Raw genomic sequence first — 15,405 nt, forward strand, 5'->3', positions numbered from 1 at the left:
TAAAAACTCTTTAAACACCCTCTTAAATAGCAACAGTATACTGCTGAAAATAAAGTTAAAGGTGAGATTAACCAAGAAATGTGTAACAAACTGCTAAAGACAACAGGCTCAGAATGGAGTCACTTATGTTAAGCCCCATGTCACCAAACTGAGACTTAATTATAGTGTCAACTCTCCCAGAAATGTAATCTTAAACCAGTTAATCAGCTCTTGCCCAATCAGCCCTAGTGAGGTCATCTGTTAGGCCCCTGCCATTCCCTGAAGGAAAGTAAGCTTGCAATAACAAACCCACTGTTTTGCCAGTTTAACTTCCTTGTCCCACTCCCTCTTTTGTACAGCTCCTTGGATCTGCTTTCTGCCGGCTAGATGGGATGCTGACGGATTCATGAATCGCTGAATAAAGCCAATCAGATCTTTAAAATTCACTCAATTGAAGTTTGTTTTTAAACAAAAAGATTCTAATTACTTGCAAGAGGTGAGCCATAAATGTGTGAGCTCCCTCATAAATTGAAGCCAAGACATAAGCATAAGTGAAATGTACTGAACTCTTCCGAAAAGGTCCAGTTGATCCCAAGAAGAATTTCTCCCATGGGTCTTCTTTAGGGAGGATCTATTTATCCCACAAATAAGTTTGCATACGGGCGATATGAAAGACACTCCCATCCATGTTTTATTCTTATAGTATGACTCATTTTAGGCTGCAGGCAGTGTCCTAAGCTTTCGAAGAAATGACCTTTACTCTAGAACTCAAAATATACAAGAAAATTAGAATCGTTTTTCTTGGGTTTCTTGTAAATGTGCACTACCAGTTTCTGTTCCTACTCTTGGGAATCTAGCTTCATTGCCTTAAAAAGTTTGATAGGTACTGTTGGGTCACAGAAGGAGGTATGTACAAGGCCAAAAAGGGTAAAGAATTACGAATTTATTGGGTCATCAGATGGGCTGAGCCCAAAATGGCATCAGCGTCCAGGAACTAAGGAATCAGAGGTTTTAAAGGACTCTAGGTGAGTTTTGTTTGTTTGTTTGCTTGTTCTTTGTAGGGAATTCTCTGGGTGAGTCTGGATCTTGGGCAAATCTGGAGGGGAAAGTTACTGGTCTTAGCAAATGGGAGGTAGTATAAGCGAAAGGAAATGTCAGTTGCAAAATGATCTTAAGGTCATTTTTCCAGGAAAGGGAGTATAGATTTGATTATTTGATAAGACCTAACATTCCAACCTTTTTGCCTTATGAAACAGGGATGGAAGTTATTTTCTGTAGTTATTTCCTGCTGAAAGAGGATGTCAAGATCATAAGGGGATGGACTTTGATTGTAATCAGCAGGAACACTATAGATTCCTCATGGTTGGAGTGAGGGTGTGCGGCAACTGATTTTCCTGAGATACTGGTTGGTGAAGGCTCAAAAGTGGTCCTAAAGGGAAGATGAAAAATGACGCAGAATACATGGGTCAAATATGAGGATGAGGAATAGGAATGCTAATGGTCCTATGAAGGGAAGTAGGTATTAATTTACATTTTTAGTCTGTAGTTCCATGAGTTTGCAAAATATGATAAAGCAGTGATTAAGCCCCTATGCCAATCCAGACACCTGCTGAGATACCAAGGGGTATGAGGCAAGGGATTATCTGGACTGCCCTTTGGTGTCTGATATGATGGGTTATGAGGACAGGTAAAGATTGATTATTGGGGGGGCTACATCTACGCTGAGTGAAAGATGGAGTACAGGTTCTCATCCAGTTGATCCCCCCAGTTTTAAGTAGAACTCTGTCTCATTAATTACAGTCAGTGTTTGATTAAGATGCTGGGTGGAGTTTGTATGTGATACTCAAAGCTGAGGAAACCTGTTGGATAACTTGGTAGGTAAAGGCTCATACCGAGGCAGCCACAGCATCACTTGTCTGGTTTTATTGCTCTTCTGGGTCTGGAGCTGAAGTACAAGTGAGGTCTAGATATTATCTTTAGGAGGAAAAGGTCAGGGGGTCTAAACCAGCGTTTTTCAACCGCTGTTCTGAGGCACACTAGTGTGCTGCGAGATGTTGCCTGGTGTGCCGTAGGTGCAGACAAGACAAGAATTTTATAATTTTTCACTATTTTGTTTACTTAATATTTCATAATAAAGTAATTATAAAATACTTTCTTTGTGTTTATTTGATTCCTATTCAAGAGAATTATTTTATATATAGTCAATGTAGGCACAGAGTTAAATTTTTTAACATTTTCTAATGGTGGTGTGCCTCGTGATTTTTTTTCATGAAACAAGTGTGCCTTTGCCCAAAAAAGGTTGAAAAACACTGGTCTAAACTGCCCGACTAGTGATATGAAAGGGGATAGTAGGTTACCCTGGGCAGAGGTCTAGGTAATTTTGCCCCTTGCTAGGCAGCCATAGCTTTCTGCCCAGGTGAGTTTCTATACCTGACCCATCATTCTTGCTCTGGGGGTCTAGCATTCTGGAGGTCTGTCTAACATTTCTCCCCTCAAGGATCTTTGGCACTAAATTCTTTCAGAGAAAAGGGGGTGCAGGGTCTCTTTTCTGTAATTGCTTTCTGCTAAAAGGGGGTGATGTTTTTCTTCAGAGCCAAAAATCTGCTCTCTGACAGAGGGATGATCAGGCCTGGGCACAGAAGGAGGTTGTGATGGTGTCTACCAGTAGTATTTCCTGAGTACAGGTAGGGCTTGTAACCTGGTGGAGACAAACTGTTTTTATAAATTTTAGTATAGTTGGGACAAAAGCTAGAACAAGAAGAATTATGACAAATGGTCTGGTGAAATGAAAGAGACGTTAGTTTGGAGGGTTGTACTCTAATATACCAAAATGAGGTTTATGCTCTTTATTTGTCCTTGGGTGTGGTTGGCAAATGGCACTAATTGTATTTCTGCTATCTATCTCCCTAAGTAGGTTGATTTAAACTATTTACCCTCTGGCTGGGGAGAAGTAGTGCAAATCATTTAGTTTAAGTGCCCTTGATTTAGGGAAGATAGGATTTACTAGACGCTGACTGCTTGGCACCTAAGATTTTCTAGATGGCTGCAAACTGCTGTTAAACTATTCCCTTTTTGGCTTGTCCTGGCTTGCTGGTCAGTGTCATTTATATAACTTCCTTTTAGCATTTCTCCTAACAGATCTTCTATAACTCTCACAAACCTTCTTACAACTTTAATTCATTTTCTTTTTCAAAATGCACGTCCATGCCTCATGCCTTCTATTACCAAAACCATACAATTTCTTTCCAATTTAGTAAGAATTCTTAACTCTTATAAACCGTAGTTTTTCCAAAATTAACCAAAAAGTAAACAACCAGCATTTCTTAGATTGACATTTGTAAACACTCTCACTTTGAAGAAACATACCTTCAACAAATCACAAGGCATTTCAAATCCACTTTATAGTTTTTTTTGTAACAAAAGCTAAAATCAGGTGAACTTAAAACTTGTTGAAATATTTAAAAGTTTATCATTTAACCCAGTAATGTTCCAAAGCTTTTAAGTTACCAAAGACTTTGGAACATTATGTGTAGGCATATGAAGGTGAAGAAAAGGCGGGGAGAGGAGGGAGCAGGCCCTGCAGCCTATTCTAGGACTGCAGCTTCTAGTCCTCTGAACACTTGGACTTAAAACTGCCACATTTTTCCTTAGAGATAACATGCTTAGGTTTGGGTGGTAATGTGTTCAACTTCTGATAGTAACAGGACCTTTAAGTAAGCATTTGCAGTAAAGTAAGTTGTTCTTTGGGAAGGGGGGAAGGTTTGAGAAGACACTGAGGTGAGAGCAGTTTTTAAAGCATTAGAGGGAGTGAGAATGCCGGCCTTGGAATCTGAAATATGAACGTAAGTGTCATAGCACACCAGCGGAGACTTTACAAGCATTGCCAGGTACCGGTATTTTCAGCTTTCTTGCTCTTTCCTCTTCACCATTAGAACTCCTTGGCCCCCAAATCAGCTGCCTCCTCAGAATCTGGTTGTGGACAACTTGGGTTAGAATCACAGAGATGATTGCCAACAGGCACCTCATGTGAGAAACAAGCCTTTGTTGTTTGTAAGGGACTGATTAGGGGCTATTTTGTGGCCAAAGACTTCCCTTAAAAATCTATCCCCTTAAGCCAGAAACTTGATCTCTGATGGAGTATTTGACAGGACCACTTTCTAATGCTCTTTGGAGAACACAGCAGGCTGATGGTGGCCACTCGTTTGGCCCCAAGAAATGGAGGAGTGAAGGGCCACACTGTCTCCTGGATGCTACGCCCTGGTCATGGAGTGAGAGAGGGCCAGTGCTTCTATGTTTGTTTTCCCCTAAATTGTAATTTCTTTTCTTCCTTGATCTAGGACTAAAAGTGTTAAAACAGTCTTATTTATTTATTTATTTATTTATTTATTTATTTATTTATTTTTTTGTTTTGGAGAAATGCAATGTTCCCGAGGGGAAAGGCACTTCTGGCTAAAATGACCCTCTTTTTGCTAGCCTGAGCTAGAATGAAAAATTGCACAATGCTTCCAGGCCTCCCAAGATCAGATTTATTTTTCACGAACAGCTAAGCTAGAAAAACCTGCTTGTATCACCCACAACTCGGCTTTTGCAAAGGGCAGTGGGAGCTCCTTTTGCAAAGGGCAGAGGCTGCCCGGCGATGATCTTTGTCTCCTTCTCTAGCACCTTCCGTTATTTTAGTTTACGTTCCCATTACCTCATGCCTGGGCTTGGGGAGTTGTGTTAGGGTTGGTTTCTCCTACACAGCGATGCTAGATTCTTCTTCCTAAACCCCAGCCCTCCCACAGTCTTCTTTGGACAAAAATCTTGGCTCACTCCCTGTTGTCCATCCACACCTCTGTCCCCTTCATCATGGTTCCCGTCAGTCTCACTTCCTTCCTGTGCACCGTGAAGTTGGGGTGACGCAGGGAAGGTGTTTGCCTGTCAGTCTTCGAAGCCAGGCATTTCCCTGCATTCCAACCTCACTAAACTTTTCAAATCCTCATTCATACATCATTTCTTTCAACTGTGAAAGTTACATAGCACATAAACTTTATCCTAGTATGTTATGAAATAATTTATAATCAAGGTAGAAAATTCGGATGTTAAAGAAAATGATGGAGGAAACAATAGCAGAAGCATAACTGAGCCTCAGGAGATAGTTGCTGGGAACACAGCCTATTCTGCCCTTGCAGGTGAAAAAGAATGATAACGCTGAGCGTTCGCAAAGGAACCAGAAGTAAAAACTCCCAGGGGGTTGGATGTGCACCAGGATAGCAGTACGTAGAAAGGCAACCAAGAAATCAAAATGTAAAGCTGTCAGAATTAAAAGATGCCCATATGCTTTGGCCCAGCAATTCTGTCATTGGTGGAAGTGGAGTTCTTGGGTTGACACACACACACACAAAAAGAATTTCCCGAGGCCCCTAGGGGAGGATAGGGTTTCATGGAAAGCTCTATTGATGATGTAAAATTATGGGGTTCTCCTCTAAGATCCCATCTCTGTCGGTCTTGCCATGGAAGAAGTCCAATCTTGTCTTCAACAGGGACAGAATAAAGGCCACTGCCCAGAATCTTTGTTCCATTTTAAAGTCCAGTCCAGCAGCTGGCTCGCTCAGCTTGTGTTCCCAGCTGCAGTTCATAGCATGTGGGGCCACATGGCCCATGGGTGCTTAAGGCCACGTGGCTATGGAGAGAACAGGCAAGGGCCCTGGCCAGGGTGGGTCATGGAGAAGAGAGCTGGAGGGAACAAGGAGCAAGAGGTAATGAGAGCAGGAGCTCAAGAAGCACAAGAGAGAGGGAACTCTGTCTGGGGATTTTAACTCTCCAAGAGTTTGAGAGTTTCTGAAGGGGTCCACCCCCTGGCCAACCCATTGCTCCCACAGCGAGACTGACAGGCAAACACCTTCCCTGCATCACCCCAACTTCACAGTGCATATCTCCCTCTTTGTTGGACCCTTTCCCTTAGTGATCTGCAGAGAATGGACCTGGGGAGCATGAAGCTGTGTCTTCCTGGTGAAGCTGCCCAGATGGCCGTGCTTATAATGTCCGGCCTCCCCTTGGCTCTCTTCCTTTATTACAATTAACTAGCGAATTAGGACAATAACAATCGTGGTCCTCAGAATTTATCCTATGAAAATAATAAATAGATATGCAAATGTATTGGCTGGGGACATCTCATTGCATCATTGTTTTTAACTGCAAAAAAAAATTTTTTTTTTGGAAACAATCTAAAGGTCATAATCTATCTATTATGAAACATCTGTGGACAAAAGGGGCCACATGCTGACCTGACAAGCTCAGAGGTGGCCTGCATGGCGGTCTTGTAAACTCAGAAACCTAAAGTAACCACAAAGGATGGTCTGAAATTAAACTAACTGAACGCAGTTACGGTGGGCAGTTCCGTCCAAAGCCCGTATCATCAATCTTTACCTTAACTGAGCCTATCTGTCTTTTTGCATGTATGATAACATATCCTTGAAAAGTCTGGGTAACTTGTAACTTCCCTTTTTCTGGAACCCCTGGGGCACAACCAGGTATGGTGGGTTCCAAGATAGGTACCACAAATTCCTCCATTATTATGATTATGGTTCCTGTACCCACCTAAGTATGTATCCATCATTTCACTTTTTATCCAACCGCAGGGGTTTTCCCAGCTTTGCTTTATCCCACCTCCAATGAATTTCATGTAACCCACCTATATCCCTCCTTTGATGGCAATGTATAAATACAAATGTAACCCACCATTCTCCAGAGCATTATCTCAATTCCTTAAGGTTCTACTTCCCGAGATAGGTCCACAGTTTGGCTCAAATAAACTCACAAAAATTCTTTTCAGGTTTCAATGATGTTGTTTTTCTTTACGTTAACATAATGAAATACTATGAAGTTGTGAAGAATACAAATCACAGTGTAGATAGATATACAGTGTAGTCCAGGCCTAACGTTTTAAATGTGTATTATTTTTACTTCCTAAAGCCAGTTCTAAAGTCCCTTGTCTGGATTATTTTCACAAACAGAAAATATTTCATATGCATAGAAAAAAAAATGACGTCAGGTACACCCTTGATTAACGTGGGTTATCTCAAAGGGATGAAATTCACAGACATTCTTTTTCTGCCTTTTATGTTTCTGTGTTTTCTAATACTAAATAAAACACGTCAGTCCCATGCCAGAACAACAATAACAAACATTCTGCCTAGGCTATTTGAGTGGGATACTTTATAGGTGTTTTTCAAAGGAATTAATGAAAAAAAAAAAAAAGCCTCCTAGAAAACAAAACTGTATATTTAAAATTGCTTCTGAAGTGAGATTAACATGAAAACTTAAAACAACGAATGAAGTCCTAACAGAGCTCCTACGCCCTGCCCTCTCCTTGTATTTGCTTGTTGGGTTCAGTTCTGAGAAGTCTGTGAATCTCTGCAGGTTGATCCTCTGCAGGCCAGGGCCCTGGCCCCCTCCAGGGCCTCAGAGATGAGCTGATGTGAAAGGATCAATCAATGCCTGTTCTCTGACTTTGGTCAGGCTGGTCTTTCTTGTCCCCCAACCCCCCATTCCCGGAGACACAGGTTCTGCTAGCCTAAGGCAGGCAAAGCTCCTTCTCCTCCCTGACCATCTTCACTCAGACAAAAATTTGCATCAAGATAGGGAAAGGTAAACACTCCATTCCTCAGCTCCCGCTCCCCAAGAGGGGGCGGGAGGAGATTGTGTGGGCCTTTTCCAAACCAGGCCTTATCACTGATGTCAGGGCCGGAGATCTGCAAGTGCTCAAATGCCAGCTTTTCAGTAAAGGAGACATCACACACAAAATAGTCCCTGATCACAGGGGAGGCCAACCTCCTCGCGCCTCTGCAGGCTCAGAGCCCGTCCCTCTGCGTGGAGGGCAGGCTTCTGCTCTCCTTAGGCCGGGAGGTGGGGTGAGGGCAGAATTATAGGAGTTGCCTCTTTTTTTCTGGAAGGAAAAGCCCTTTTCAGGTGGAGACAGAGTTTGAAACAGTGTTCACTACACAGACAGCCTGGCTGTCCATTAAACAATGTCTCCCCCATAGCTTAAACCTGTTTGAGTTTCCTTATGCATTTCCTAGTCACTCAGAGAAATGTAATTTCCACCCACAATTCTTTGAGACTGCAGACTAATTCTTTTCAGTGGTGACCTTTCCTGAGTTGCCCCCACCTGTGGGCCCAGGTTCCATCCTTAACTACCCGTTGAGTCTGAAGGACAAAATTCAGCGTTCAAGGGAGAGGTTTTGCAGATATGTGGGTCGTAGAGCTTGTGAGCATGTTTTTCAATGCTTGCTGAAATTTAAGCAAACACGAAGATGAGCGTTTAGACGAGGCTTTTCAAGTGTGACCAGAGGCTGCAGAACTTTTCAAGACAGTTGCTGGGACTCCCTTTCAAAGTTCTCGGGTTGCTGGGCGTTCCCAGGCCTAAGGAGGGCTAGCCAGGCCCTTTGAAGTTTTCCAACCGGAGGACTAGAAAAGCAGCTGATTCAGGATGGTCAGCAGGGGGGAGAGCAGTAAACCCGACCTCCCCAAACAAATGAGCCAAAGGGAGCCAGGAGGGGCTGGGGCAGCTGGGTGCCTTTTGCACCTGGTTTATCTGAGGGGAGGGGGCCCAAGGGGTTGGAGATGGACAGTACGGTGGGCCTACTAGTTCACATTAGGATGAGGAGGCAATTCTTTACATAAGGATTAAAACTGCCCTGAGAGGTTTTTAGGGCTCTTGGGGGCGGGGGGAGGTGGGGGAGTAGAGAGAAATGCTATTCCCATCAGTATTCAGTTATTTCTCTCTGCATGTCCTTACGTAAGCACAGACCACGGATCTCTCATCAAAGATGCTTTGTGGCCCTGGCCCGGTGGCTCAGTTGCTTGGAGCATCATCCAGTACACCAAAAAGGTTGAGGGTTTGATTATCGGTCAGGGCACATACCTAGGTTGTGGATTTGATCCCCCATTCAGGGCACATGGGAGGGAGGCAACTGGTTGATGTTTCTCTTTCACATCACAGTTTCTCTCTCTCCCTTCCTGTTTGTCTGAAATCATTAAAAACATAATTACTTTAAAAAGTCAATCCGCCTCTTGCTTTTCTCACTGCAGAGAAGGCTCCTCATATTCAGATGCTAAGGCTTATCATCACTCGGCCTGTTTGGGGAAACAACAAATTCCTCAAAGCTGCCATCTCCCCAGAGGCTCCCTTTGATTCTCCATGAGAACTGACCGAGGGTATCTCTGATACTGGAGTCACTTCCTGGATGGGAGCGGGGTCAGTGGTGGCGGTGAGGTCTGAGGCTGGGACACAGGCTGAAACCTGGATCAGGCCGAACATGTCGCCGAGGTGTTGCTAGCGCCTTGGATGAATGCCTTTTCCCAACAGGGTGACTAGGAGATGCCACACACATACCTGTGGGCACAACCGCACCCCCACACTCCCAAGCCACCCCTCCCACACACACCAGGTTTCTGTGCTCAAATACGTTTGGAACAGCCTGCCCACATGGATATATGACTTGGTCCTGTGATTGACATTTCACAGTACAAGCTCCGAGTAGTCCTGCAGCAGAGAAGCCTTTTCTTACCCAGTGTGTCCCAAGTGCAATGACACACTGCCCCGTCCACACCACCTCTGTGGTTCAGGGAAATGTGCTGAGGAAATGGCACACCACCCCTGCCTTCCTGGACTCGGCTTGCTCTCAGACGTTGGGAGGTCTATCATGCTTCTGCCTCCAAGGGCCTTTGGCCTCCTCGATTTCCAGTGTGGCACGTTCTGAGTCGGACCAGTTGTGTCTGCAGGGAGGGAGGTTTCTCTCTGGGTTTATGGAGGGGGTCCTACAACTTTGATAGGCTAGCGGTCACACAGACCTTTGGCCTCATGTCTTTGGTAAACCCGCACTGACTTTCCCCCTAGGACGGAGGGTGCAAAAATTCTTACCGTATTTCTCTGCTGCGTGCTGCTTCCTCCTTGTCAGTCCACATTTCATCTGGTTTAACTGGATACATGACCCAGGCCAGGGTGGGCAGAAATGTGAGACTGAACTAATGGCTTTTTGGGCAGCATTTGAAGTCCAGGTCCTCTCCCTTCTGCAGTGGTGGATGGAGATGCCCAGCCAAGCTCACCTTCAAGGGGGCAGAACCGGGGTCTAGAATCAGGATCCGGAAGTCAGGATCTAGCACACCAGCTGTGCAGCCACATGGAGTGGTGCTTAAATTGGAAAGTAATTGTTATTGTGGATCTTCTCTGTGTTTTTAAAATATGTTTTTATTGATTTCAGAAGGGAAGGGAGAAGGAGAGAGAGATAGAAACATCAATGAAGAGAATAATTGTCAGCAGCCTCTTGCACAACCCTTACTGGGGATCGAGCCTGCAACAGAATCGAACCCAGGACCCTTCAGTCCACAGCCAATGCTCTATCCACTGCGCCAATCCGGCGAGGGCAAAATGAGTATTCTTTAACACTCATTTCTCCTCTCACTGTTGTAAGGATTAAGTGAGATAAATATGTAAACGCTTTACCCAGTGCCTGTCACATGATGAGTATTCAATAAATGTAAACTACTGTTTACATGTTGCACATATATTACATATGTGACACATAGTAAGTGCTCAACAAATGCTTACCGTATTTCTATGTGTTCCTAAGTAAGACAACTCTCATACCCTTTTAAATAGATTTGAGCCAAATCCCCCCCACTGAACTGTCTTACAGGTAAGTTTATATGTAAAGAAATTCTGTTTGTTTTTTTCTGGGGATATTACTGCGCCTGTAATTTATGCATAGATGAAATGGCCCTTTCTATGTTTTCCTTTAGGAAGACAGAAATTAACTTGATGCTATGTTTACTTATTCCGTTGTTTATAGGATCCTCTGAATAACTGATGATTGCATTGCAGAGCCCTGGGAATGAGCCTGCGGGGTGAACTCTGCTGTGAAGGCAAGACCTTATCTATGGTTGGCTGACTTTCTCAGAGGCCCGAGGGAGCCTGGGCTTCTCTTTGTTTCTCGGTTGCTGTTTGGGGCTGTTTGGAGGACACGCTGGGGGAGGGGTCTGCTAATCTGTTAATGGGTAAAGGAAGGCTTACACGGCCCCCTGGTAGAGCTTATTGTAAGCAGCTTGAAGAGGCCCTTTATTGTTCTTTGTGGTGTTTGCTCCAAGTACTACAAAAGCTGGAGGGTTTTTTCCTTGGGAGCGCAAGAAAAAGGGAGGGCAGAGTTGATGAATGGACAGCAATTGCTTATTGAGCGGCAGTTAAGGAGGGAGGAGGGGGGAAACTGGTGTTGTACTTACTGTAAGAGTAAGTACACCTGAGTTCAGAGACTTGCTAAAGAAGAGAATTGTTTGTGTCTCTAAAATAAACTACCTCACATTCATGAGCAAAACAGTCATGGGGGAAGGAGAAGGGCCTTTTAAAACAGCGGTCACCAACTGATGGTCCATGGACCACTGGTGGCCCGTGGACCACTGGGGGTCCGTGGGTCCAAAAGGCTGGTGACCGCTGTTTTTAAAGGCTCATTCCCAGGCCCGCCCCAGGGGAAATGCTCATTCAGTAGGTGTTTAGGAATCTGCATTTTATCAGCTGGTGCAGGGGATCCTTGACACAGCTCACCGGATACAACTTGAGAAATTCAGGTCCCAAGGCACCAGTGTTCCTGGCCATAGGCAGCTGTTAACTTTCTCCATGTTACTCTGGACTCCCAACCCCCTGACACTCTGTGAAATGCGTGTCTGGTTAAAGGGTGAGTGAACAAAGGAGGATTAAAAAAAGCCAAACTTGGCTTCATCCTTTCTGGAAAAATAGCTCCAAGTACTTTGGCAGAACAGCTGGCTAAAGTCAGGGGTGCAGTGTTGGCCTTGGGGACGAGGAAATGGAACTGGGGTCATAGGTAAATGACTCAGGACACTGGCCTTGGGATTACAGGACACTCCTAGCCCCTGAGAGCCTGCAGGCACCAGGTAGAAATACTGGTCAGAGCAGCCTCTGCGAGAAGAGCTGTCGAGCGGCCCAGGACTGGATCTGAGGAGTCAGGGAAGTCGGGCTCCCACAGTGTAGGGGTCTATGAGTCAAGAATAACTGGAAAGATTCATGGTTTATGAAGACAACAAAAGCAGAGATTGGCTGAACCCACAGTAAGCAAAGGATACATCTCCATTGATACTATAAGGTCATATTTACATGTAGATCGCACCATAAACTTAGTCACAATTATAAACAACTCCAAGTGGCCTCATGAGACTTTCCCATAATTTTCAGTTCACTGCTCACTAGTAGAACAGTGAGACTTTCCGTGAGATGTAAGGGCAGTGTGTTTTTCTAAGTGTTTTTGCAGCCCTGATACTGTTGTAGGCAAGCAAAGGGTTACATGATAAAATATTTGGAAGACTCTGGGTTAAACTCAGTGAAATACATTCTTTTATTGCAGGACTTCTCTTCGTTCATTGCAAATCTGTTTATCTGACCACTATACCATCTTTCAAAATTAGTATCACCTGGACAGGTTCTGGGAGATGGTGGACTACATAAATCTGGGGCTCCCTCTGGCTCTCATAGCCACCAGCATAGACATGAGAAGGTCAGAGGCTTGCAAATGCCATGATTTATGCAAAAGGATGATAGATGGCCAACCAAATAACTGTGAGTAGTTATTGACATAACAAAACACTGAATGAGAAAAAAAAATCCATACATTCCACTCACAAAATAATTGCCTCTCCAGAGCACACGTGACATAGAAAAGAAAACTGCTATTGTGTGCCCTCAAGAATCAAAATAAAAACCAGCCTGACTTGTATTTGCGGTCTGCAAATTACCCAAAGAAATTGCACTACCACAGAAAAAACAATACTCCTTTTCAATCAATGGCCAGTCTCACTGAAAGAGAAAATAAACACAGTGACCCTCTGTAGCTCCCAAAATCTAGTGTTTGGGTCTCAAGAAATCAGACTTGGTAAGACCAGCGGCGGCGATTGGACCCCTGAGAACAAAGTGGCCACCCCTCAAAGAGAGCAATCTGCACCAGCTCACCCACAGGAGCAGGAGCCTGAGGGATTCCGGGGCAAGAGAAGGGAGCCAAGAATGAGCACAAAAAAGAATGCCTTGTACTTTTCTGCTTCATTTTCCATTTCCCCCCCTTTTTATAGGCAATGACTTGGAAAATTCAGAATCCCGGTCAATAAAAGACGATTAATAGGGATCATTACATGACAAATTTAGTAGGAATAAAATTGAGAGAAGACAGCTTTCATGAAGGTAGACTTGCTGTAGGGTTAATGTAAATTTAGAGAGAAAAAGAGAAGGGCAGACCTCATTTTCCCAGGAGATGAGCATTTTAGTTCTAGCTTGAACATAGCAAATAACTTCATTTTGAAGTGCCTCTGATAGCTCCTTTAATTTATAATGTTAGTATATACCAAAAATTCAACAACTGGCTGAAACTGGTTTGGCTCAGTGGATAGAGCGTCAGCCTGCGAACTGAAAGGTCCCAGTTTCGATTCAGGTCAAGGGCATGTACCTTGGTTGTGGGCACATCCCCCCAGTGGGGGGTGTGCAAGAGGCAGCTGATCGATGACTCTCTCTCATCGATGTTTCTAACTCTCTGTCCCTCTCTCTTCCTCTCTGTAAAAAATCAATAAAATATATTTTAAAAAATTCAACAACTGGTATGCTCTAAACAAGAATAATATTTTACTGTAATGGAGAAAAGTTATTTTCTTTTATTTTTAAATATATATTTTTATTGATTTTAGAGAGGAGAGGGAGAGAGAGAATCATTGATCTGCTGTCTCCTACATATCTCTTACTGGGGATCAAGCCGCAACCTGGGCATGTGCCCAATGGGGAATCAAACCATGATCTCCATGATCTCATTGCCTATAAAAGATCCACTGAGCCATGCTGGATGGGCAAAAGGCTATTTTCTTTAAAGAATGTTCAATATCAATCTCAAAGTAATAATTAATGTCATACTTAGAGCTAAAATGCTCTAGGAAGACCCATTAAAGATAAGACCATGAAAGGATTCCCAGTATCACTGCCCCTCTTAATCATTGTCCTAGAAATGGAGTCAGTACAATAAGACATGTGAGAGAAATAGCTTAAAGAAATTTCTTATTGTTCAGAGACTATATACATGTCTAATTAGAAATCCCAAGTTAACCAACTAAAATTAGAATTATAACTAAAAAAATAAAGAAAAAGAACCCAGAAAGCCACAGATGAAAAAGAACTATTACTCAAAAGGACTCTTAAAAGTCAACAATAAGAAAACAATCTGATTAAAACATTGACTAAAGACCTTAACAGACATCTCATCAAAACAGATAGCAAATTAGCAGGTTTTCAATGAATGACTTCTGAAGAAATGAAAATAGATACACAAGTTGAAATTATAATGAAAGAATGACAGAAAACAATCATACAAAGTTAAGAAGTAAAATTAGGAGATAACAGTAGGGAGGTTAACAATTAAAATCATTTCTTAAACTTGAAAGCTTTTCTGAAATAGAAAATGTTTATCAAAATAAGGTCAACAAGTAAAAAAAAAATCCTGAACTGATATCAGAGAGAAACTTGTTTAAGTTATCTCCAAAGTATAGTTTGTAAAAGTGTGGTTGGAAGTTGAGGGATAAGGAAAGGAGAATTCATGCTGGTAATGTGATAAAGAATGTATTTATGATATAAATTTAGCTGTCTCTTATCTCATGCTTAAAATGTTTAGACTACCAAAAAATTAAAAAAGAAAAAAACTTTATGTGTTAAGAAATGCCACGAAGAATGGTGAGTTAGAGAAAGGAAACAATACCAGCAGAGCAGCAACTAACATTTATGAAGGTTTGAATATACTCCTGATTAGTGTGCTATCTTACTAAGAGAATAAGCACAACAAAAGAGAAGATGCAAGTGTATTACAAACATATTTTTAATGTCAACATCACCAGAAATTTAAGAAATATTAACAGAAAAACAAGACCAAATTTGAAAATGAAAAAATAATACTCAATGTTGACCAAAGTGGTAGGAAATGTACTCATAATGCTAGTGAAACTAAACTGGGACAACTTTTATAGAGGGCAATTTGGCACTAGGCATCATGGGCCTTAAAAAGGTTTCTATCTATTGACCCCAAAATGCAACTTTATGAAATAACTAGTGACCCAGCGTGCAAAATCATGAGAGACCCAGACCCACGGAAAATCATGCATACCAGGGACCCTCGAGTCCTGCCAGCACCACAGGACTCCCCCAAGTCCCATCATCACTGCGGGACCCAGTGTCAAGTCCCTGCCCACTCCCACATGCCTCACCATGCAAGCAGCCTCCTGTCGACCAGTCTTTGATTGTTACAGCACTACGACCACTGGGTTTTTATTACATGGACTAGAGGCCCAGTGCATGAAATTCATGCTGGGGGGATAGGGAGGAGGGGGGGATGGTGTGTGTCCCTCAGCCCAGTCTGT

This window comes from Pipistrellus hanaki (genome assembly GCF_964339955.1).
Source record: "Pipistrellus hanaki genome assembly, chromosome: 8".
Classification (NCBI taxonomy): domain Eukaryota; kingdom Metazoa; phylum Chordata; class Mammalia; order Chiroptera; family Vespertilionidae; genus Pipistrellus; species Pipistrellus hanaki.